Source organism: Monomorium pharaonis, chromosome 3 (assembly GCF_013373865.1).
Source record: "Monomorium pharaonis isolate MP-MQ-018 chromosome 3, ASM1337386v2, whole genome shotgun sequence".
In the NCBI taxonomy this organism is placed as follows: domain Eukaryota; kingdom Metazoa; phylum Arthropoda; class Insecta; order Hymenoptera; family Formicidae; genus Monomorium; species Monomorium pharaonis.
Genome location: NC_050469.1, coordinates 11885028 through 11908229, shown reverse-complemented (window position 1 = coordinate 11908229; position 23202 = coordinate 11885028). Strand labels below are relative to the sequence as shown.

Below are 23202 nucleotides of genomic sequence, written 5' to 3'. Positions count from 1 at the left end.
ACGGACGGCGAGATCAATCCCGGCCGCTAGATAGGGCCGAAAATATCGACGCGGCATCTATCGATGACGAGTTACGGTGCGGCGTAAAACAGAGGAAAAAAAAAAATATACCGGCGATATATAGAGAGGATGCACACCGAAATGGGAACGTGGGTGTATCAGGCGGGGGTGTTTTGATGGGAGCGGAACAGCGTCGGCGAAAGGAATCGTTCGCGGTTCGCGAAACTGAGAGATCATTTCCCGGGGCGTGACTTTTGCGGAGAGATTATTTTTGGTGTTCTACCTATATCTATTTTATGCATACACGCTGATCGATATGACCCCGGTTTTTTAAATCACGTTTTCTCCTTTTTTCATTCCTTTTCAATCCGTGCACCATCGGAAAAAAAATTGAAAAAGGAGAGGTTGAGGAGTAATATTATAGCTTCAAAGTGATGACCGTATAAATTTTCATTATATTTATCAGCCTGCGAGATTGTTAAAAATTTCTTAAATAAAAATTGGACTGAGATTGCGTGTGCCTCAAATTACGCAAATATAATGTAAAAAAAAAGACGAAAAAAGATTTCTCTTCAGAGTGTTTTAACTTTCAATATTATCTGATTGCTACTGTTTGCTTCATAAAATGATTTCTGAAAAATTCCGAAAAATAGCAGAAGATGAGATATGATAAAAAAAATTTGTCCATCCTGATATCATATCGATAATCCAAAACTCGCTGCGTTAAAAATACAGAAACAAAGTGGTATTTATTTTTACTCTTCAAATAAAGTAATATAAGTAAGAATTTTATCTTCAACGTTATTTTAACCGATTAAAAACACAAAAAGTGACACATTTATCATTTGTAAATTTAGCATTTCACCTGAGAAATTGAATGTGGCATTTTTGAAATGAGCTCAAATTTCGGGAGAGAATATTCAATAACGTGTGCGAATGCAAAATATAATTTGTGATAAACGATCATTTATTTTTAAATATCGTAGAAATTCAATAGGGGCATGTGTGTCGTAAATGTTGCACGTGTGTATCGGAATATCGGTTAAAGTGTTGTACCTAACACTGCGGTATGCGGCTACCAAAAAAGTGAAGCCGTGTCCCAATATTTGAATTCACGTAGGAACAAACGATATTTTTCATATCGTACGTACGACGCACGAAAACAAACGTTTTACAATTTCGACGAAAAATTTGCGATATCACGTAGCAGCGAAGAATAAAACAGTTATCGAAATTGCATAATATCGATAGATTATATGCAGTAGCACACATCCTGTAAATGCACGCGGGAATTTCTTTTTAATACCCGCGATACATTTTAAAAAAATTATTTCACAACTGAGTAAACGCGCGTTCATGAATGCACTTATGGTGAATTTTTAATTGTCACCGGAAAGGCAATCGCGAATAATTTGAAAGCAGAGTAAAACGTAGAAGCATGAAACTGAATAATAATTGTTGCATATATTTATCTGCAAGAACGCTATTTTATATAATCTCGTTTAACATCAAATATTACGTTATTGATAAAAATTGTTATGTTTCCAAACGGTTTTTAATGACTGCTACTAAAGAGCGAAAGTGTTTAATAACAGCACAAAGAGAGATGTAATAATTTTATAAAAATAACATGCATACGATTCGTGTAATATATAATTGATAATATTTGACAATAATATTTGAAAAAATGAAATTGTTCAGTGACAAATAATTTGGAACTAATGTTCGTAACTTTTTAATTGTTGAAAAACACAATTCATTTTTGATGTATATTATTTCTGACGTTGAGCTGTTGCTGGGCATTGATTTATGCTTTATGCATATTAATTTATACTTTATACATATTTGTTTATACAAATGGAGTTAGAATACAGAGTTAGAATAATGCATTCATCTTAAAACTCAACACGTTGTGACAGCCAAATAAATTGAATTCGAACGAGCGGAACTGATCGAATGGAAAAATCACGAAATTGTATAACGCGCTCGCATAAATATATTCGTCGGAACGTCATTCGCATCGCGCCGTTTCCGAAGCGAAATTAAAAATCGCATGTGTTTAAAAAAAGAACAAGTCACTCGAATAATCGGGGTTAACCTGCCTCCCCGATGGAGCTTCGTATATGCCGCTTTTTTTTCCTCCTTCGAGCGACGGCGACGCGCGCACGGTCACGTTTAATCAACGACCCGATTTCTGGACGAATTAATTCCACGGTTTAATGCACCTGTCACACGTCCCCTCGCACGCACGCCCATCTGTATCGGTGAGTAACGTCATTAAATCGGCAGATTAGCTGGAGCGGCTTGAATTTTGTTTCGCGCCTCATTCGTTACCGCCGCTGCCGACATAATTCGTGCGATCCGGCTTGCTTGCTAATCGTAACAATTTCCCGGTTTCCCAAACGTGCCGTAAAAACGTCGTTTCGGCGGGGGGGGGGGAGGGGGACGTTTCCGAAAATTTCGCCGCGCGGCGGAGTACGTAATACGAGCGAGCGAGGGAGATTTGCGTCGTCGCGACTGACTGTCAACTGCACCGTGCAAATTGCCACCGACTGAGTTCGCCGTCGAGTATATAAGCGACGTAACTTTATTCGATCAACTTTGCCCTGGCAAGGAACTAAAGCCGGTATTTGTCCGTCACTATCGCCCCCGCGCCGGTAAAAAGCGCCCGTCGACTTGATTCGCTTCGAAGTTTATTTCACATTTCATTTAACACTTTGTTTTTCACTCGTCTGCTGCGTGCGACATCATGGCAAATTGTTTCATTAAAGTTACGCATTGTCAAAGACTATTATGCAAATAGTTGTATGCACTATAAACTCAATAAACGTTGAATTTATGAACATTTAACGTCTTCTCTTCCTTAGCTTTTGCTATTACGTTCACATTCCTGCGGAAGTTAATGGTAGTATCCCGGTAACGTGATAATATTAATGTTAGCATCTCCAGTCTCACGTCGCTTCGATAATATGAAGTTGTGAATTCTGAAAATCTTAAGAGATTACTCGCGAATGGAGAATTATCGCTTTAATAAAAACCTGATTGCAGAAAGACTATCTAGATTTATCTAAGTGAAGCATCCCAGAAATATATACTTTAACAGCTGAAATATTTCGTACTTCGAAGATAAAGAATATTGCTCCTTTGTATATGTAACATAAACAAGTCACAGTCCGTTGAAATGATTGCCGTAATTATTTGAAAAAATTTCATTTCGAGGAAACTGTATAAAAATGAGCAAGTGTTATTTTGCATTACTGTTTTTACGCTCTTCTGCCGGGCGGAAGTTATTACGTACTTCAGTTAAAATTTGAAGTATACGCATAAATACGTGGCGTTTTACTTTTTACACGAGTTTTTTTTTTTTTTTAACGAACAACGAGCGAGAGTCGTCACGCAAAGTTACAGAATGTCGCGTTAATTATTTATCTTGTATCGCGGCCTGTTTTTTTATTATGAGTTAACATCTTACACGTCCCTAAACTTCCTGAAAAGCCCTCGCACTCTCCTTCACTCTCCGTGGCTCTCGCTGCCGTTGAATCTCAACGACATACGCAACACACACACACACACACACACGCAAACTTTACCTCGTAAGCAACGCATCGTGTGTAACTTGATTAAATTTAACGACCCGTTTTTTCCCCTTCTTTCTGACTGAGCGAAATTATAAATAATTATATCGCGCGCACGTGATGACGAAATCATTAACTTCGTGTGAAATTTAGTACAAACGTTGTGTTTTTAAGGTTATCCAATAAATAATTATCTTAATTATCTTTACTGACGTTTTGTTTATCGCACAATAGCGGTAAAAGGGTCGTGTAAAACGATATTATGCGCTCGCGAAATGCGGTAACGCGTCGACTCGTCGCGACGCTAAAGTATCCAGAATCCACACTCGGTCGAGGAGGGAAACTGGTCCGACGTAACTGTCGCGGCGACTACTTCTTATTTAGCCGATAGCTACTAAACACGGTGTGCCGTTACTCAAAAGGCCGAGAGACATAATTGGGTAATTTCCAGCGCCGGCAGAACTATCGCTCGAGAGCCACGGAATTGGATTAGCAGATTAGTGAACTGCGACCTGATATACGGGCCCGGGCCGCTTCTCGTTTTGCTTTTACGTTCTAATTCCATCCCCCGTGACCCCGTTCGAAATTGTAATTGTAATAATTTCTCGCCGCCGTTTTGTACGTGTGTTGCGCCCGGGTGAACGTTCTCACCGAGAACGCATTCGAACTGTCCAGTTCTGCATCCGGTTCTGCGCACTTATGCACGCGCACGTACCAGTTATCCGGTGATTTGCCTACGTACCAGCTGCCTCGTAAATGCCTCAAGGATATACGGAGATTGCGAGCGTTACGACGCGCCCCGTGGGGAAAAATTTAGATACCGTAGATATCGCAGAGTTACGTAAATAGTGCAAAATTCCTCTCGCGGATGGGGCGCGGCGGAATGGTGAAGGGGCAGGGTGCGGGGGAGGGGGGGGGAGAAGGGGCGAGTTAATATGGCGGTAATAACGGACTCGCGCATTTATTTGACGTACATTAGCGATCTTACGCGTGGTTTTAGTGCATATGGTGTATGATAATTAATTGCATTTTCAAGCTCGTTGATTAAATACATGTTGATAAATAAGCGCCGCGCACCGCTCTCTCTCTCTCTCTTTCGCGAGCGCGATCTTAACAGAGTTATTAAATATATATTAAGATTTAAGTTGAGAGAGTTTCCGCTCTCCCGTTCTACAGGTGCAAAGTTTCAAGCTTGTCTTGTTTCAGCGACAATCGAGAATTCGATGTTCGTGTGAAGCTCGCGTTGTTTTTCACCTTCCAAATTGAACGGGAACGCGCGTTGCGCGCCACGCGCGGTAATGTTTTATGTAAGTACGAGTTTAATAGAGATTCCGGTTCAAGAGATTGCGACATCAGCTGTAGTTAATTAATATGATAAGCATGACCTAGCGTAAGAAACATTATCAACTATGCTCGGTTTAACTCTCAAGCAACTCTGAGCCTTTGAGCCTTTACTATCTTCTTCGTTTCTTGGTGCTGCCTAAGCTATTAAAACCATTACTCTCTAACCGTCATGTATTTTAGTGCTAATTATACAAGACATTTTACCTCATCGCACACGTTCAAAGACCTCAAAAGCGGAAAAAGTTTTCGCATAGGGGAAACTATACATGCTATGCGTATCATTACGGGAGAAAAAGTTGTCTCTCGCTTTTTTTTTTTATTCATGAGGATAGCGCGTCCGTTTTAGTGCGGATAAGCGATCTCAGACGATGACAAAGAATGTCCGGTAGTTAATTATTAACCCGTCTGTTCCCGAGTTGAACGATAAGCTTCTAAGCTATTTAAATAAGCCGGGACAAGCGGATCTCGCCGTATGATAGATTTGCATTGATGCATGCATCACGGCCTTTCAACGTGGCCGTATAGGTAACCGTCACGGCGCGGCTGCGACTCTTTATTTGGTTACGTAAGGCAAAACACTACGGGGGAGTACATATGTTCTCGCATAATCTACGGGGTAATCGATCATGGAAATCCCATAAAAACTCTCAGGACGTGTCTACCCCATCGGTCTTGAAGTGTCAAACGAGAATTAATAGCGCGCCGCGCTAGTAATATACAATGTATACTAACCCGCTGGCACACGATGAATAAAGATGAGCGGGCAAATCGCTTTATCGGACACGTAGAAACAAAGGAAAAAGAGAAGAACGGGGGGGGGGGGGGAAGGAAGAAAAATGTGTAAGCGAAAGGATGCGGATGGAAAAGAACGGGAAGCGTACGGAGAGGACGTACGGAAATTTCGATTGATGAAAAAGAAATTAATAGTCAAACGCGCCGCGTGTAACCGGGGGAGCTTTTTTGAGATCCCAAATACTTCTGAGAACCTCCTGCTGTAACGATGAATGCGCGGCTCAGCAATGAACAGGAAATAAACGCTTTGGCGCGAGCTAAGATCGGATAAAAAGATTAATGAGAGAAAACCGTTTCCGGGATTGCGATTTTATTAAGGAGACTCAAAGCGGATTTTCCGATGTCGGCTTGATTTACCCACTTCCGTGAATATCGATGAGAAAGTATACGCGCGAGTATCCACTAACCGTGTACTCGAGTTTGTATTATTTCGCTGAAAGGACCGCATTTCGAGCCGTTAATGATCTACGTTTCGTACAGAGAGATTGCGAGAGAGAGAGAGAGACGAACTTTACGGTCTGCGCGCGATGTAAGACGTTAAGGATGGTATATACACCGATACACCCTACGTCGGCCATTTCAGAATTTCAGAGGCGAGGGTAGTAAACAAGAAATTTGCTTGCAGCTCGCATTCCGATATACATCTTGAACTTTCCATTTAACTTTCGAAAATGCGTATAAATATATAATTGAATCAGAATAACAAAGTTACAGCCGGAATGGGATGCAATCGAATCACTTTGAGAAGAACAGATTACTTCGCGAAAACAATTTACTTCGGAAGTACAAAAACACTCTTTACCCGTTGTGTATTAATATTACCGGCACGAGAGTAACAAGAATGTATCCCTCCATCCCCCGCCTTAAATATTCCATCATCCGTATCACACTCTATTATCACTTCTACAAAACTGGTTGAAATACAGATGGGTGTCTACGCTGAAAAGAAATATCATGCAAACCACCCCTCGAACGCTTTTCGAACGAAACTGTTTTCCCCTCTAAATAAATAATTCAATTCTAAATTGAAGCTATTTTTTCGCTCTTATATAAGAGACAGAGAAGCGAGATAGTTTTACGTGTGCGGAAAGTGGACGGGAGTGCATGGTAACTTTGAATAATTCAACCATCAGCTACGTTAAACGAGGTGAAATCAGGTATTATCCTAGGCAGAGGTAGGTCTCTCCGTTCTCCTCTTAAAATCACGGACCTATTAAAACGATACGGCTGGCTCGTATCTACGTCTACCACTTTGCGAAAAACGCGGTGAGGAAGAGAACACATCCCCCGTACGCGCGAAAGGAGCGGCGTTACAGGGAGCGGCGTCGCCAAAGCAGCAGCCCTTCCAGCGGGTGGATTCCTCACAGTCTTTTAAATCCGGGCGCGTCCCGGTACGCTCGGGATACAATATATCTTTGCGCCGATGCCCGGCGGTTCATTATACAAGGCCGTCTCGCCGAAGTTAAAAAACTAAAACTTCAGCGCGAGTTGGAGTTTTCACTCCGTAAAGATTTACGCCTCTCGTCTGTAATTTAATACGGGATACTTTCTCGGGTTCCTTTCGAGGAGTCCCGCCTCTCCTCGGCGTCTCTCCCGGTTTCCCCGGGAAACGTGAGTGGACTTTGTATCTCGGTTTACCGAGCGTATCGGGAGCCGTACCGGCAGGGAAGTGGCGCGCAAAAAGAAAAAAAAGGGGGGGGTGGAGAAAACGGGAGAGAAAAGGGAAGAGGGACGAAGGAAAGAGGAGGAGGAGCGCGGGAGGAGGAAGAACTCGCGCGCGAGAAGAAAGAAACGGGCTGGGAGGGGGGGGAATATGGATATTTCAGTATCGTTATTCATCGCGCTCGGATATCTAATTACAATGACGGGGGGTGGGGAAAGGGCCTGGGCATTGGGCTGCCTGTGTGCTCGCCTGTGCGAAAAATTCGCAGGACGAGGACGTGGATCGTCGATGGTGCCCGGCGCTTCCCGTATTCTCCGCTCGGAGGATCGAGCGGCGCCAATGATTTATCACCGTCTCCCCGTACGTGCGGCTCGGCGAAATTATTCTTTTTCCGAAACGCGGACCGACGATACTTTTACATCCTCATCGATCTCCAACTGTCGAACTGGCATTAGTTGTCGCTAAAGTAGCTGCCGGTGTCTTCGAGGAGCCAGGCGCGGGGATTGCGCGCCGGCAGATCTGAATCTAATTCAGACAGAGCGTCTCGGAGATAGGGGAGGTTGGATCGCTACGCTATTTATACGTACCAGCGATGTAGATAATGGGAAAGGGGAACCGGTCGATTCCTAAATTCGGCGAGTATAATACAAGCTGCTAATTGACTTCAACCTACTGGAAACGCGCTATTTAAAGCGGGTCCGCGAAAGCGCAGATTTTTTTAAATGTTTTAAAGTTTTCCGACACTTTTCCGTCTCTTGTTGTTTCGTAATTGTTATCTCTCTTTGTAATTCGTAAATTAACTTACGCGCTTCTTTAATTGCACGACAACTTTTTAATTAGACGGCTTTTTTATTTTTTCACTTTACTCGAAAGTATACTATCAGTTTTTACGCTTTACAGTGAGCATACATGATTGCTAGAATTGTTGACATATTACCTCTTTAAATTTCAGCAGTTATTAATAATTATTCATTAATTGCGAGAGCCGGGGAAAGAAAGCGGAATCCATGTTATTCCCCTTTTTTTTTATATCCGCTCGCGAAAGCCACAGCGGAGCGCATTATCGCTAACGTATATTTAAAATCTGGTCGACTGACTGATCGTCGATAGACTGACGTCCTATCTGCGGCATTATGGTAATTGGCGATTCAAATTCCGCACGAAATTCTACGAAGACTTCGTTATCGCGGTAAAACCGCGAAAGCGTGAAAGCATACAAAACTCATGGATTATTCCAAATAATTCAACCGTAGAAAAATTCAGTGTTCCGTGACAGTGAAATCTCTTTTTTCCCTTCTGCCCCCCTTCCCCCTTCTCTCACTCTCTCTCTCTTTCTCCCTTGCTCGCTCGCTTGTTCTCTCGTGGTTAAAATCTGAAAAACTTCGACGAGCAATTATTTATCAAAACGATGAATTATTTTTCGTCGCGTTTCCAGGCTCTGTCAATCGCCCCATCATTGGGATCTGTTCGCCAATATTTTATTTATATTTCACCCGTAACCCAATTGTCTTTCAACGTCAATCGCGATTCGGTCAATTGTTCTCAACGAATCGCTCGTGCAAATGCGAGCGTGGGCGGAACGCGCGCGCGGCGCAACGCGCGTCTGCAACAATGACGCGTAATAACCGCGGCATTTTTTTAATTAGCATCGCTGCAACGCGGTTTATCTCGTGGCGCGCGAGCGCTTACCCAAAACACGCGCGCGCACGCGAGAGAGAGAGAGAGAGAGAGAGAGAGAGAGAGAGAGAGAGAGACCGCTCTCCGTTAAAATTACGTCGACCTCATTTTCACGCGGACACCGGCGCGCCAGTAAAATTGAGATCGTGTCCTCTTCCTCTTACGCGTTTTTCCCTATTTTTAGATAAATCTCATTTGCATAATAGCACGGCATGGAGGACGGCGCGACGCATTCTCGCCCACGGCGTGCGAATGGCTCAGGAACGGCCGGACGAATTGCTCTCGTTTACAATGAACGTACGAAAAAAATTATCGCAGAAATCGCTGTCACGTATTTCGTTAAAGATTTAAATAATATGTTTATGCGTTCTCGCATTTTCGCTATCTCGAGCTTCGAAATTGGTATTTGAAAATTTTCAAGAGATTAAAGAACTGACGTATGCATTTGATGCTTACATCATCTATATCAATAACTTTACAAAAAAAGTGACTTTACGGAAAAATTGTCTTTTTTGGATCCGTGTGATATCTCGATCTTTTCCTCTTCTTTCCTTCACTTCTGCCCTAATTATTTTCATCTGTCAATATAAAAATAATTTAACCGACTGAAAGGAAGATTGCTAGATCACGGGGAAGTATCTAGTAAGTAAAATTAATTAACTCGTAACAAAAAGTAACGTAATTATAGCACTGAAATATAACGTTGAGTTTGATTTAATTTACTGGCGAACTAGGACGACGGCGCTATCGCAAATATCGGATCGCGCGCGCGACGAAGATACGAATGCGAAATACCGGTCGTTGCGACGTACCAGCGCGGCGGCGGCGTCCAGGTTGCAGTACATACAGTGTGCACATACATACCCTACAGATAAGCTTGCTCGCTCCCTAGCTCGCGCGCGCGCGAACGACGCGCAAAACCGTCTCAATCGCCTTATCTGCCCGAGATGATTCGATTCGAGTCGGCTGTCAGCCGTGACAATCGTACCCATTCGAGCGGTCGATTACGCGCGCCGTAATAGACTGCCATTCGCCTACCGAGAATCCGTTGTGTAGCGGACAGGTTCGACGGGAGACCACGCGAGAGATGTAGGCGAGAAGGTTTCTACATCCGCGGTCCACGCGATTCCCTTCGATCGGGGATACCCGGATTTGCGGGATCGAAACACACGTGTTGTATCGTTTACGGAGGACGCGCGCGCTGGGCTTTGTCGTCGCGCAATATACCCCCCCCCCCCCCCCCGGTAAGAACGGAGGATTGAGGTAAAAGTGGAGGAGGATGCTGGTCTGGTGTTTTCGAAATCGTTTAATCATTTCGCCGAGAATTCGCCGCTGATTATTTATGATGTGCAAACGAATGCGAGGAGAGTATCTTTGTTATATACAGCGCGTTTCCGCACTTCCGTCAGCCGGTTGACGGGCGAGAGTAATTGACCGTCCCGCGCCGTTTCTCGCCGCGTCGTCATTACGTCAGTTTGTATATGTTAATCACGTTTGCAATATGCGGCTACGTTGAAAACCACGTAGCCTAGGGGGGCTCTAATCAAAGTGACGGCGACGTAAGACGCGAACGTTTGATTAACGATTTTCACAGTGACGGCTATTAGCGATAGCATTGGCGGGGCTGGTCTCTTTAATCTACATTTATTCGCTAAATATTTTCCTTGCGCGCGATTAAAGATTGCGCGATACTAACGAACGGCTTAACCCACGATGATTTATTATCCAGATCGCGGGGCTCCGCGCGTACGTTTTGCTCCTTCTTCTGGTTACCGTCGCTCCACCCCCCCCGCGCGCGCGCGCGCGCGCGCCCCCGCACGTAAAATGTAAATCCCCAAAGGAAGCTAATCAAATCGTTACGCTTTACGACTCTGCGAATCACCGATCGTAAAGAAACGTCGCCGCCGCTGCCGCTATTCTCGCTTTGACCCTTTAACTTGCGAGTACTGTTTCAATGTTTAAAAGCAAATCTTCGAGATTCGATCATGCGGCCCCACCCTCCGCTCCCTCCCCCCTCCCCCCTCCCCCTCTTCCCTCCCGTTTCATCCGTAAAATCAATAGAACGCGCAAATTTCTGTAAATTTTTCGCTCGTAAAATGTAACGGGCAGAAATCAAACGGTAACTGGCAAACTTCCTCCTTCCTCTCTCGTCTGTGTTTTAAAGGCTGAAGTAAGAGCAAACAATACCGCTGTTCTACGTAATCCCCGCTCCTTTTGATGCTCGTCAACTCTTCTTCAGAGATTGTTGCTCGTAAATTAGATTATGCGCGTTTTTCCACGAGACTTGCACGCTCGAGACGATCGATCCTGGGGTTCATTCGCGGAACTAGTTTATCTATTTGCGAAACAATTTACTCATTTACCGCCATTTACCACCGTTCAATGAAATAACTCTATCTCTATTGCCGACGTTCGTCCGAGATACAATCACAATGTGTAAAAATCAAATTACTATATACTCTTCCCTGGCCGTAAACCGATACAGAGGAGTCTAACTGTTACACGTGTATATTCCATGAAATACCGTTAAATAAATTCCATATGTTACCTCAGAAAAAAAATCTGTCGGGTTTTTTTTTGCTTAAATGAATCGATTCAACGGAACAAATTAAATGTTCGCGGGAAAGAACGGTTTTGTTGAAGTGTCCAAAAATTTAGCCAGATTTGCAAATAACTTCGTTGGACCATCAAAATAATTACGCAGGACGCTCAAGCGTGATGAGCAAGACTGCAAATAGTTTTGACATTTCAACAATCAATTTGAATGTCCTACAAAAATATTTTGATGATCCAACAAAATTATTTTTATATCCGTATCAGGATAAATTTTTCGGCATTTCAGCAAAATCGTTTTTTCCGTGAACATTTAATTTGTTCCGTTTAATCGATTCATTTAAGCAAAAAAAAAAAACAACCTCTTTTTTAAGATAACATATGGAATTTATTTAACTTTATATATATTACAGTATATACTTTATATATATTCCTTGTTCGTATCCTTTATTTCAATTCACGTAAATTATCTGCTTTATTGACGCTTTTACTGTCAACAACGATAACCTAATTATCCAAGAACGAGTTATACGGGGGTTGGTTAACTGTGTTACGCGAGTTACGTGAATTTAAATTTTGAAAAAAGTCTCTTTTCGCCGAAAAAAATTTTTTTTCGAAACGATAAGTTTCGGTCGGCAGAGTTTTCTCGTTAGAATGGCGCGAATATTGCATTTCCAAAATCCGCTCGGGGTTTACCCCGGGCGCTCTGTACAGAGGCGAAAAATGGCTGTCAAGGGTGCAGTAAGCGCGCTTAAACGTCGCGCTTGGTGAACTCTTCCACGAAAGAAACGATAGCTTTACTTCTTCTTTATTTTTTATTTTTTTGAACCGACGTCGTCGTAATGGAAGCGTACACGGAATACTTGTAATTACTTGCGAGAATGTATACGGCGCGTAGTATCGCGTGCAATATAAGTGGTATTACCGTGCTGTTTAGTCAGGCGTTACAACGCGAAAGAGGATGCGAAAGCGAACGCGCGAGCAACCCGGGTCGTCCGCTCCATCGGCGACGCAGTTAAAAACTTTATCGGCCTGTCGGTTTCACCTACGATCCGCATTAATTTGCACTGATTTGCATTACGGCTTTACTCGCAGCTTTCGACAAACCGAAATTTGCATTAGCCCGGGTACCAAAGCGACGAATAGTGTCGCTCAGCGCGTTTTCGTAATTGGCCGGATTGCCTTTTAGAAATAGCGCGATTCGCGTGGCTCACTGCTCCGCGACGCGAAATCGATTTGACAAATTCGCTTTCCTCCCCTCCTCCTCTCCCACGCCTCTTCTCTCCTCTGCCGGATTATACTCGTCGGACTGCCGTTAAAACCGACTGCCCCTCCCGGATTTGAAAAACAGAGCTCGGAAACGACGACGACGGCCACGTCGCCCCGAGCGGAGCGAAACGAGCGTAAACCCGTCGCCTGGAGAAATCTGTCGCGATTTACGTTATGTCGCCTCGAAACGCGCCGCTCGGTTCCGGCGGAACGTGACGTCGGGATTAATCCTCAATCTTTTCCTCAGATGCTGCACCGTACACAGAAATAATCAGCGTTGAGTACCTCCACGTGTGTGCCGCGCGCACTGTAAATGGAAATTACGCGTAACACTTTGCCGAGGAGGCAAATTAAGGGTACAGAGAGAATTTTTCCGTCACCCATCATATTTCTATTACATTTGTTTCGCGCGTTTTTAATTTTTCTTTTCTCTGCACGAAAAGAACAAATTTACATATCTTTCTCTCTGCGCGCGCGCGCAGTGTGTGTGTGTGTGTGTGTGTGTGGGTGGGTGTGGATACAGATCTAAAAATAATTTTTAACCATAAAAATACTTATGTAGGAAGCTCAAACTGGTTGCTAATATGTCAAAACTTTTTGCAGCATTGCTCATCATGCTTGTGAGTATCCTTTGTAATTATTTCATCCTCAGATCTAAATCTAACTAAATTGTTTAATACTTTGGCAAAACCGTTCTTTCTGTGTATTTTTATATTTAATACAATGTATAATTTTACAATTCTGACAATATATTGCATTCACAACGTGATTGCGAAGAGGATATAAGTTTAGGTGAAGGGATAGAGCAGGACTTTGAGAATGAAATTTACGCGAGTTGCGAATGCATAGGGCAAATCCGTATCTCTTTCAACGTGTTTAATAAACATCCTCGTGTGCGACGTTAACTGAACGTTATTTTAAAAGCGTTGCGTGGCTACGCAAATTTCCTTCTTTTTTTTTTCACGAGCGGATAAATTCGACTTTTCCATTAGAAAAAACGCGAATAAACCGTTGAGGTCTTTCGCGGGTCAGTGGTGGTAAAAAAAAGAGTAAGCACTGTAACAATACCAGATAAACGTCATTGTTTTGTACGCCTCTCGTCTCTCGATCCGTATTAATTTACATTACAAATGCGCCGTCGGATTCCGGCGAATCAAAATCTGCATTACTTGCGTCGCGCTCTGGTGTGAGTTAATGGATATAGAGTAGGCATTCGATTCTGCAAGTTGCACGACTGCCGTTCAGCCGTAGAATTCACCTCTCGATCGGGCACTCGAAATGGAACAAATCGATTTAAGTTCCGTTTCCTAAATATTGGCGTATATTGCGAAATTAATGATCATCTATTCAAGCAAAAATCATAATCTGATAAGTCCAAAACCGATCAATATCTGTCGAGAAGAAAAAATAAATTTCTTTAAACATATCTAATAATAAGAAAATAATTATTACATGTCTTGCTTCTTGTTTGGACGCTTCTTATAAATGAGTAATTATTTCATTTTTAATAATATCCTATAATGCACATCAGTTTTTCATTTTAAAGTTTCAGATTTTTTAATATTATATTGAACAATGATATATATTTTTAAAAATTATGTATGTTCTTTAATTTTTGATGTTATCCGTTGTGATTTTTTCTCATATTATCGTATCTTTCTGACATGTGTTTTAATTGCTTGTTACAATCATCACATTAGCAGATAAATATGTGCGCAAGGAGAAATTTAATCGTGTAAATCTGAAAGTTTTTCCCAGTGAAACTGTTTCAAACACGTTAATACAACTTCATTAATAAGACGTGTAAGCTAACTATTGCCTGATGGCGCTACGCGTAAGATCGACGAACGTTAAACCGCCCGCCCTGTACACTAACTAGTTACTTCCAGGTCGAAGTTAACTATCAGACTGGCATAAGATCAGGAACTTGTAGCAGCACCGGTAACGTTGCTTCCGCTCGTCAGATTATTCGATTGTGCGCATATCGAGAGCGACGAGCCGTTCCCCATTAGGGTGAATTCACACGCGAGGAGTTGCTACGATTTTAGTACAGCTAGATTTATTATAAGTTATAACGTAATACTGCGACAACAATGTCCGTAATACGTCAAATTAAGCCGTAAATGAATCTTCCAAATTTATCCTTAAAACAAACGGGGAAATTTAATCTAACGCATTTACGTTCTGAACGCTTATGAATCCGTACTCCTAAATTGTTGTACGCGCGAAATGCACTTCATAAATGAAACTGCGCTAGTTTCCAAACTTTCGTAATATATACGTCAGTGAAAACAGATTTTGATGTAACAGGTCAGTGCAATTCTAAAAAAAGCAAAGAAATGGATTTTATTAACATTTCCTGTCGAAGATGTTTATTTTAGATATGTCAAGCGCTATTTAAAAACTTCTAATATTATAACAGTTAATTTTATACAAAAACTGGATTATTTTTTGTCAATCGCTCATACCCAGAGAAAAAATTGCACCCGTAAATATAAATTTATGAATTAATAGCACTTTAACTGTATTAGCTGTACTAAAAAAATAATAAATTATATAAATTAAGTTAATATATTAACCATTTGTAGTAAATCGATGAATTATAAAAAAACAATTATATAATGTAGAATGGGAAAAGCGAACCAACTGAGATTCGAACTTAGGATCCTTTATTTTCACTCCCAGCACTTCCGGCATACACCCGGATTGCTCTACTGCTCGTAATTATTCCGATCGTATACTTAATCGACCGTATATAAACTAAAAGAGAGAATATAATTGTCATAATTTATTTAATATAAAGTCCATATAACCATAATTATTATTGAACTGTTATTTCACTGTAAATAAATAGTTGCACAAATATTGTTGCAGAAGTGATGCAAACTATTTTATAGTTATTGTAACTTCAACTTTAATTGTAATAATTATGAAATAATTTATGAAATTATATAATAAAATTTACAAATAAAATTTGTATAGTTGTCACTTTTATAATTGTCATCATGAATTTATCTTTGATTGCGTAGGATTTAGCAACATAAAAAAAAAACTAAGAAGTTAATAAATTAGTTTAAAATCAGACTTGTCTTGTTTACAGAAAAAAATTACAATTTGTACGATAACTTTTTCACGCGGAATTTACCGATACGTAAAGATAATAATTATCAAAAATTGCTCAACATTATGTACGCGTTTAAAATTAGCAAATTAAAAGGATTAACAATAAATGATTGTTACTCTACATGATCATTTGTTTAACTGTTATAATTCTATCTACATTTGACATAAATATAATAATCATCTCTTAATGCATTTTAAATTATATTAAAAGTATTTCAATCCCTCTTGTATGTAGAGAATCGCACACACGCGTCAGATCTGGACAGCCGCAGCCCGAAGCATTTCGGAAGCAGACGATCGATCTCGCGTCACTGTTACCAGAATCGCTCGTTTCCTTGTACATCCTGCTCCCGAAAGACACATCTCGCGAATACCTCGTTCTTATGCGCGGTGCACGATACGAGATAAATTCTTTCTGATCTGAGATGTTGATCCCGAGAAAAACGAAAACAATCGAAACGAATTGTCGGGTTACGTTGCGCGCGTACATAAAGTCATGCGCTAGACGATGCTACTGGAAGAATTATTCACGAGCGCTTTGTAATTCTGTTCGAGATCGCGAAAATAGAACGTGCACGCGTAAACCTTTATCATATCGCCCCGGGAAAGAAGAACGTAAGGCAAAAAATTTTTCTTTCATTTTCGCTTTGCGTAGTAGATGACAGATTGATTTTTAGAGAATTTTAAAGAATTTATAATACGGTGCCGAAATTGGAAGACTTTCGACGGGGGAGGGTCTCAGCGAAGATATTTAAAGCCGCTTAGAAGATTTTGAAGTTAGCACTTTAGGGAGCGGCGATGATCGACGGTACGCGTGATCGTCCGGTTGAGGTGAATTCGATCGATTGGAAACGTGCGCGCCGATCTCGTTCGCCGGACCGACCGAAAAGCGTATTAGACGGCACTTTCCAGGAGTGCTTACTAACGACCGCACATATTTGTCGGATTTCGCTGTTTGATGAATGGAAACTGTGTTCTCTATCTAAACCGGGAGAGTTAAACGCGCACGTTGGGCGCGTTCCCCGGGCAACCTCGGCCGCGCACGTTGCGTTTATTATCGCGATTGAGAGCAAAGTTCGCGAAGACGGTCCCGAGTGAATTACGTTTCAAACTAATCATGGACGTGCATGGAGATAACCGCGATTATATTTATATGCTCATCCCTATTTTTATGGAGGGAAAAAAAAGCCGGCCGTTAGCCGAAATTCGCCGAGAGAAACGAGAAAGGGACCGAATCTATCGCATTAGTAATTAATAACGATGTTATATTTGATGTCTGTCCCATTTTATGTCTGTCCGTTTACGGTAATAGATGCGAATTAATAGATGTAATAGTTGATGCCAATAATAGAATACGATACAGTATTAATTTCATGATAATGAATTGCGGGCGTAATATCATACACGGATGGATCTAATTGGATTATGTATTTAGTAAAAATAAACACGCATATAATGGACGTTAAGCGCCACGTTTTGCCCGCAGCTAAAATAGACTAATATGAGTATGTAACTTAAGTAATAACATCTCCTGTGTGTGCGTGAATACACGTACATGAATACATGGTACGTAAAATAAACGGTATTAATCTCTTTTTCGAGATACACTTATCTCGAAGATGTAACTGCGGTTCGGCATTGTATGTTCAACTCTTGCCCCTATTCAATGAAATTCCATTTCTTACGTTTAATTAAATTTTATAGAATTAAGAAAATTATTTTTATTCGAACTAAAATCTGTGATATAAATATAACGCGAAATAATAATTTTTCGACGTAATCGGAAAACCTGTCTAATACTTCTTTCAATAGAATTTAAGAAAGAATTGATAGAATATTTGATAGAATTGAAAAACGAAGAGAAGAGTCACAAAATATCATTTTGTGTGGCTATAATAGATATAAGAAAACGTGCGTACTAAAACCGAGTAAATTTTCGTACGTCTCGCCTACGGCTTAGCAGAAACTGACAGGGAATTGACAGGGCTGCGTTAAGAGATACACCCGCGAGAACAAATTCTATCCGAATTTATACCGATCAATGTTGGTTCGCTGCCAACGTCATCCGGTTCTGATCATGAGAGAGAGAGAGAGAGAGAGACTGTAAGAGATATGCATAAAATAATAAAGATGTAATGTTTGTTCGTCGTTATACTTTATTGGAATTTTTTTTGTTTATTTGAGAAAAAGAGCAAAAGTTATACAATCAAATTGCTCTCGTTTCTTACTCGTTCCTTAATATATATATTTTTATTTCTAATAAAAAAATATATTATATATTAATATCATGTAATATCAACATGACGGATAATTCGGATACTTTGCGAACGAACTGGAAACAATTCTATAAAAGCAGAGATGAAATAATGCTCTATAATACGCCACATATATACGATCGCTTAAGGGAATCGTCGCACGTACACGCGTAGGGCTGTAACATCAAGAATTTTCTCTTGAACAAAAATGACATACGGATTGTGTTCTCTGATAAAAACGCACTTTAGCACCTTCGAAGCATTTACTGTTTTACGAACCGTGGAAAGTCGGGCTCTTGCCATTAACAGTGTTTTATTCTGTACGTCGACACTAACTCCAAACTCTAACGGCTCTTACATAAAACAAAACGAATTCGAGTACTACGCCTTTCGAAAATAGCCGACTATAATGCGGCCAGTGCGCTCCGCAGAAGTGTTCAACAAATGCGAAAGCTCCCGCGAGAGAGTCCGCGGACATTTATGCAAAGCTCACTCGTTGTTTTCGATAATAATAATTTTTTTTTTAATGCTTGACGAAGAACACCCAATATGCTAGCGTTCTGTAAAATGATAATAATACAATTCATGCATGTAATTTCCTGCAGTACTAGCAAGAAATAAATGCGTGCGCGCTGCGCCAAAGAAACAAAGACTCTTTCATCAGATATATTCGTGTGATCTCATCACACGTCCGCGCTATTTCGTCAAATCCGGTTAGTATGGAATACCGCTGGATACACCGTAAAGCAGGTTGCCGAAAGTTATCGGAGAAGATTTCGCTTTCAAACAACAGGCTTCTAAGGCGATATCGAGACCGAAACCCCCCGTGTTGCGTCTCGGGGAGCGGGTGCCTGACAAATCTCCTCGGATTCCTTCAATCTTTCGCGACGGGGGCGCACGTTTTCCCTGCGGCGAGAAGGGATCCGGAGGAGGAAACCGTCTCGTAACTCGAGTCGGCCATCTCGCCTCAGACCGCCGCTGCCGCGCCGAGCTTTCGAGGAAAGCTCCAGGGCGATTACGTCGAATTCTTTTTCCCGGAGCTCGCTCGCCCCGTCTCGTCGCACACCCTACCCTCTCCGTCGACCGACCCTCCCCGCGCCCGCACGTCCCAAGGCCCTTTTGCCGCTTCCCCCGTTCGAGTGTTTACTCGCGTGTTCAAGTTCTGTCAGTATCACACGTCGCGTCCGCCAAACAAATCGATCCCTCCTGGCACATCCAGTTCGCGTGCACTTTCGGGACTTTCGGATCGTGTGTATGGCGTATCAGGGCACACGACACGGCGTCGCGGCGCGTCGTCCCGATTTTCCCGTCGGCTTGCGAAAATTGCGGCGATTGGGGCACGGAATCGTCAAACGACGGATGGATGGCGTGTGTGCTGCTGTCGCGGGTTTCAGCGTGTAGAGGAGAAACGGGAGAAGTTCGAGAGCTTCGAGTCAAATTCGCAATCCCGATGATATGTAACACGTATACGTATACATATATATCTAGATGGAAGGCTAACTTCGTGATGGGCTTTCGTGCAAAATCGCGTTTCGAATGTCGCGTTTGGGTACACAGTTTAACACACACGTGACAGGAAAATCTGAGGATTAGATTTACATTCAAACGTATTTTTATCTTGTTTCGCGACAGTTACAGCAACCTAAGGTTATTTGTCGTGACTTTGACGCGAGACATTCGCAAGCGGATCCGGTTACGATAGGTAGATCTCTTCAATCCTACGGTAATTAAATTGAAACGTGTGTCGGTTTTCACCGAAGTTCTGCTCCCGAGTCCCTCTCATGGGAATCCCTGAATTCGATTGCGCATTTATGACATCTCGGCTGTAATCCGCCGTTCTCGGCCCTGGGGGAAGAGGGGAGCGCGGCAGAGCAAACAAAGGCGAGCACGCTCGCGCGAGCGGCCCAGCTGCGCGTTTCGGGGGATGATGAAGAGGGAGAGATGAAACGGTTAATGGTGCATCGGCGGCGCGCCGTGTCATATGGTGTTACTTACATGTCCAAGGATCGGCCACGTTGAACGCCTCACTTAGGTGTACCAAGGGGGGGGTTGGTCTCGGCGCGAGCAACGGCGACGAGCCGGGGTCGAGGCGAGGACGCGCGACGCGGACGACCACGCGCCTGATCGTCTCCCGGTGTTTGCCGCCGACGAGCGCACACGCACGGGTGCACGCACGGACGTACGTACGGCACGCATTCACGGACACGCACGCACGCACGCACGCACGCAGTAGTGTCAGCGGGATTACGCGGGGGCTCGCGAAGTTCACTGCGCACACAATTTCCCGTCGCCGTCGTCGCTCCTCACGCCATGCCGAGCGTATATCGTCGTCGTCGTCGCCGTCGTCGTCGTCGTCGTCGTCGTCGTCTTCATCGTCGTTGTCGTTGTCGTCGGCCACATCGGCTGCATAGACATCGTCGTCTCCTCGCGGGGCCGCTGGTCCAGCGGCGCGGTCGTCACAACACGGGTTTTCTCTCTCTCTCTCTCTCTCTCTCTCTCTTTCTCTTTCTCTCTCCTTCACCGGTATACGCGCGTGGAGTGACACGCGTGCGACCGACGCGAGCGGGCGAGTTTGATATCCCAGGGTTCCGCGACGCGAATGAGCCCTTCCTGCTCGCCGCCTGTCACCCGGACGACCGGGGGTATCCCCTTTTTCTCTCGGCCGGCCGGCTAGCTACCAAACTGGAAAAGGGCGAAGGGTGGCGAGGCAGGGCGAGGATAGAACGCGGAGGATGTGGACGCGCGCCTCGCGAAGGGCGCGATTTTCGGAAGGGAAAGGGAGTAAGGCTCGCAAGCGACGAGGGCGCGAGCCGTATATTCCCCCGTGTGTCGTGACGAGACACGGCGGGTCTCGCAGACGTTGGCGAGCACTCTGCACAAGCTCTCTCGGCCGGGGATACACGAACGTACGAGCGAACGAACGAACGCGGTAGTAGCGGACCGAACGGGGCGGCCAAAACGCATCGGGGGAAGGAGTAGGGGAGGGTATATAGGAGTCGGATGCGGCGGCGGCGGCGGCGGCGGCGGTGGCGGCGGCGGCAGCAGCAGCGATAGTGACGGTGGAGGAAGGAGGAGAAGGTGGAGAAGGTAGATAGCGCGCGCGGGGGATAGTAGGGGCGGCGGCGGCGGCGGGCAAAACGGGGGATGGCTCGCCAAGCCCGGTGGTCTCGCTCGCTCGCTCACTCGGTTGCTAGTCGCTGCGCCATCCGGCTCGCTTTCGCTCATCTCTATCGTTGCCGTTGCTTGCGCAGCACCCGCCGTCTACCAATACTACTACCACCACCACCATCGTACCACCACCTCCATCGCCGCCGCCACCACCGCCGCCGTCGTTGCCGCCGCCGCCGCCGCCGCCGCGACCCGGCCAAACCCAGACCTGGCGCGGGGTAGGTATCGCGGGCTCGCGACTCCGAGCTCCAGGCCGCCCCAGCTGCTCGTGCCCCACCATCCGCGCGCGCCAACATCATCCCCTTCCGGCCCTCAGTGCCGTACACGGGCGTTACGGCGCCACGGCTGTGAAGCGCGCGGATCGACGAATTGATTCGGTAATGAACGTGTGCGGACCGTGCGTTGCTGATGGGTGGGACGATGCTTGCGCGCCGTGAGCGAACGCGACGCCCCGCCGCCGCCGCCGCCGCCGTCGCCGCCGCCGCCGACGACGACGACGACGACGACGACGGCGGCGGCGACGGCGACGGCGGCGGGTCTGAGCGGAAATGCCGCGCTTAATTAACAGCCGCATTCGCGGCCGATAGACGGTCCGCCACGCGCAAGCACTCTCCGAGTGGCTCTCGGTCGAGGATATTGACGAATCAAGGGGCGCCGGGCGAAGATCGGGACGCGCTCTCGGACCTTAGGACCCAGCTCCCGAGAACGTCTCTTAATCTCGGATACGATGATAAACGACGTGATCCCTGCGAGAGGAATCGGGCGTGGATCCGAGCTCGGGGAAGAGCGTGTTGTCTATAGAAATCGAACTTATTGACAAATCGAAGGCCCGAAGTAAGACGCATGGGGGATCATTATGCATTTAAGCTGGCCTTGCAATTTTTCCGGCCTAGTTCAAAAATGAAAGAGTGACGGTTACAAAAGCTCTAGCGCTCTCCGTGGGAGAGAGACGTACGAGTCGCGGTTGTTGGAGGAAGCGTGCCACGCTTCCGGGGATAGTATCGTATTAAACCGGATAGTATCGGGAGAGGTAAGGTAACTGGATAAGAGCGGATAAGGTCGGATAGAAATCCCATCGGAATATATTTGGATCCATGCGGATTTCGCCCGATACCATAAGTTCCGATATGGAATTTTTTGGCGACAGGGGACGGGTAGGTGGAAGGGGGAGGAGGGAGGAGGAGCAGGAGGAGGAGGAGGAGGAGGGAGGGGGTTGAACTCGAGTTGAAAGCCCAGGCGAGGCCGACGACGACGCCGACGAACTCCGCGGAGACCCGCGCGCGGCGGAGAGGCTCGCGAAGATATTTTTATGAAAAATTCAGCTCGCACGTTTGCGGCGTGGAATTTTTTAACGAGCAACGCGGCAAAAAGTTTGGCCGCGAATTGGAAATTCCGACTGCATTAGCGAACTTTCGCGGTTTGGGGATGCGCGCGCGCGCGCGCGCGCGCAGCCTCCCGGTTATTATACGCTAAGAGAACATAGTGCGCGCGCGAACAGTCAAGAACGTTTTTAGGAAAAAAGGGGAGGAAGGAAGAGGCGGGAGGGAAGGGTGGAGGAAAGAACGTCGGTGACATTACTTGACCCAGTTTCTTGCCGCCCCCTGGGTAGTCGTACCGCGCTTGTTTCGCGCTTCTGTGTAAACGGCTCTCTCTTAAAATGGCCTGGCAATCAAATACGTATAAATGGACCGTCTCTGTGTTTCTCTAGATTTTTTACGAGGGACACGTTTGCCGGTGCAAAGAAGCGCGCAAAGAAGCGGTCGCTCTCGATTACGCGATTGAG

The 23202-nt window shown here is 44.5% G+C and overlaps 1 protein-coding gene across 1 annotated transcript in view; it reads right to left on the bottom strand.

The window, feature by feature from the left end:
• Positions 1-21203, bottom strand: part of LOC105838572 — a 62530-nt gene extending 41327 nt beyond the window's left edge. Inside the window, exon 1 of the mRNA XM_012684235.3 lies at positions 20247-21203. The gene's annotated coding sequence lies outside the window, so the exon portion shown is untranslated. The remainder of the gene's footprint in view (positions 1-20246) is intronic.
• Positions 21204-23202: the final 1999 nt, after the last annotated feature.